At 40.0% G+C, this 3499-nt stretch overlaps 1 pseudogene; it reads right to left on the bottom strand.

Moving 5' to 3' along the window:
* Positions 1–2338: 2338 nt before the first annotated feature.
* On the bottom strand, positions 2339–2457 carry LOC120593066 (uncharacterized; annotated as a pseudogene).
* Between the last annotated feature and the right edge of the window lie 1042 nt (positions 2458–3499).

Genomic DNA, 3499 nt, shown 5'->3' with positions numbered 1-3499 from the left:
AGAGTATTACTCACATAACTAAGATAGTGCCTGGAACTTGGTAGAGCCTTAATACATGTTTACTCCCTTTAAATACAGAAATCAGTGAAAAATTAACAATTAAACCAACACTTCCAAAACAGTGTGAAAGGATTAACATAAATGTATATATGTATATATATGTACATTTGTGTGTGTGTGTGTATATGTGTGTGTGTATGAGATGCTTTGTGAACGAAGAAGTGCCACCTATCCTAGGCTGGCATTTTGAAAAGTTTCCCATAGAATAGTAGGAGAAAGGAGTACAAAAGCTGCTGGGGAGAATCTATGAAAAAATATATTCCATATTATGACTATTTTATATTTAGAAAAGTGAGAAAACTATTATTTTCTTAATTCAAACTACCAAAAGTAAATACAAAAGCATCCTCAATGGTAGGGATATTCAGAAGATAGATTATGTATTCCATATGTCAGCAATTTTCAAAGGAGAATAATCAGAGTCTCGGGGAAAGGTCGGTATGAGATGTTTATACATTGAAGGATTCTGAGTGAGGGCATGACAAAGGCAGATTTGTTTTTCTAAAGCACCTGTAAATTCCTTCCACCGTCATGATTTCTTATTTAATGTCTAGGAAAGTGATAAGTGTGGAGTTATAGACCCTGGCCTGAGTCTTAGCTGGTATTGGTGCTCCTGCCATCGTACATGCCCTTTCCCCATGCTGACTTTCTCTCTTAGAGATTTCAGTACTTACTGATTGCACTACTGGACCCAGATAGTTGTGCTGTTTTGAAGTTGATCTTATGGAATTGTTAACCTTTAAAATGTCATCGTTTTCTTTTTTGGGTGAGTGTATCTAGGAAGTTTCCAGTTCTGAGTTTACTGGGAGGCAGCAAAAGGAAGTAAAAAAGAAAATCTTAGGTTTGTAGTTTCAAGTACTTGCTTCTGTACCATGTTTTGCCTGACTCTGAACAAGTTACAAACTCTCTGATCTTCAGTCTCTTCACCTGAAACATGGCACTAATAATATTCACTGTGTAAAATTGTGTTGGAGATTATAGAAAATGTTTTCTATGTGCCTGAATCACACTCACAGTAGGTATTCAATAATAGTAAATGTTGCAGATGTTGTCAGTGCCCCACCTGTATGCCTTCCCCACTCATTGTTCCGTACAACCAACAGCTTCTCACTGCAAGCACCTGTGCCTCTCTGCCTGTGCACTTTCTCCAGCCACAGAAGCATAATCAATCCTTGCTTGGGGAAGCCTGGAAATGCCAAGAAGTTAATGCTCCCAGGAACAGACCTTTTAACCAATAATAAATGGGAGTTGGTAGATTAAAACTCCTTTCTTGTCCTCTGAAACAAAATGAAACCTACTCTACTTATTCTTTCACGGCTCCACAATAGATTGTGACTCAGTCTTCTCCAGTGGTAGCTTCACATTAAAGCACCTTGTATTGGCTTCTTTCCCTTCTTTCCCCACACACCTACTTGTGATCACCTCCCGTATAAACTGCTTGACTCAAATCCTTGTCTCATGATCTGCTTCTGGGGACCTCAACTGAAAACAGTAGTCGTTACTCATTCATTCAATAATTATTGAGGGCAGACAATATGTCAGGCACTGCTTCTTATTATCTGTTTCATTTCTTGTAAACCCCTATGCCCAGGATTTCTGGTTTCTTGACTTTTTAAGAATTATATTATTAAATTTTTTTTTTTAATGTAAGAAAGTCTTTCCATAATCTCACCAGTTTAGTACAAACATTGTTTTTATTTCTTCCCATTCCCTTCCATTCTTTATCCATGTGTACTTACATTTTATAGTTGCAGTTATAGATACAGTCTAGTAGTCCAGGATTATTTTTTCCAACATCTCATGTTCCCTAGCCTTCAAAATTAAAGTGTTCAAAATTAACACTTTAATGGCTACATTATATTCCATGACTCCATTGTAGGATGTTGTGATGGTTAATTTTATGTGTCAACTTGACGGGTGCCCCCTGTGTGCTGCCGAACAGGCAATGGTGCTCAGAGTGAGCAGGTCCGTCACGGTGAAAATCCGCTTGTGAACCTGGCCCCTTTAAGAGGCTTCTGCTGCTACCATTGCCTCTGTCTCACTCAACCACTGGAGATCAGGCAGCCCCGTGTCCTCACCCCATCCCATTCTCTGCTGCGGCAGAGTGACCTCTTGGATTTCTCCCTAGTTGCATGGCTTGTTCATCTAGATCCCTGGCGATTTTTCCTTGCTGTTTGCTCCTTGTTTCCATCACAGCCTTGATTTGGTTGCCAGAGGGATGAACAGAGCCTCTATCATCTATGCCATTTTTCCCCCGCTCAGTTCTATTTTTTTTTAACGACTACAGCACCTAGTATTCTTAGGTGGTCTCCCATCCAAGTACTAACCAGGCCTGACCATGCTTAGCTCCCAAGATTAGACGAGATCGGGCACGTTCAGGGTGGCATGGCTGTAGACTAATAAGTCTATTAAAACACACACTATTGCTTCTGCTTCTCTTGAGAACTCTTATATGGACATGTAGGTTTTTTATTTTTTTCCAGTTATGGCTTTCTACATAAAGTCTTTATGCCTATAATCTAGTCTTTTTGTTTTTAATTTTATTTATTTCAAATGAGCAATATGTAAACATTGTACAAATTGAAAAAATTTTCCTTCCTTCACAATGAAAATCGCTGTTATAAATTTCTCGTATACCCTTCAAAAAGTAGACTATGCCTATACCACACAATAGGCAGCATACTACCCACACTGTTCTGTGCTTTTTTTCATTCACCTTGGTCTTTTTCCAGGCTAGCATGTACTGCCTCAGTGCTTCTGACAGGCTTGTTCCCTCAGATCTTTTTGCTACTATTTTTTATGGCAATATCTCACCAGCAAAGGGATTCTCTCTCCCAGGCAGACAAACCAATATCTTCATTCTCCCCTCATTCATTCAGTCACACTTTTAGCCACTTGACAAATGTTTACTGAGCGTTTACTATGTGCTGAGCACTGTGCCGACTCATGGCATTGAATGGTGAACAAAACAGGCCACGTCCCTGCCCTCATGGAGCTCAGTCTAGGGAAACAGAAGCATTGAATCAGAAATTTCAGTTAAGCCAGGTGAGGGAAGTGATGAAGGACATTTGTGGTACAATGGACAGCCACACAGGAGGGAGATCCTGGCCTATAAAGGCTTTCTGAAGGAAGTGTCACCTTGCTGAGACTGAGAGAATGAGGAGGAGTTAGCCAGGTGAAAGGACTTGAGAAAGGTGTCCTTGGCAAATGATGAGAGAGAGATGGCAGGAGAGAGAGTGGAGGGAAAAAGAGAAAGCTTAATATACAGAAAATTTAGTGGGCTGGAGAAATGAGGCCAGCAAAGTTGGCAGTGCCAGGCCATGAAGGCCTCATGGATTTAGTCTTAGGGGCAAAGAAAAACCACTAAAGGGCCTGCTTTTTGGTAATTCCTTCAGTTTTAAATTTATCTGTTCATCCTTTTCTGTCTTTTAGATATTTA

The sequence above is a fragment of the Pteropus medius genome, unplaced genomic scaffold (genome assembly GCF_902729225.1).
Source record: "Pteropus medius unplaced genomic scaffold, Ma_sr-lr_union100, whole genome shotgun sequence".
Lineage (NCBI taxonomy): Eukaryota > Metazoa > Chordata > Mammalia > Chiroptera > Pteropodidae > Pteropus > Pteropus medius.
Note: the sequence above shows the minus strand (reverse complement) of the source record. Positions and strands in the feature narration are given on the sequence as shown.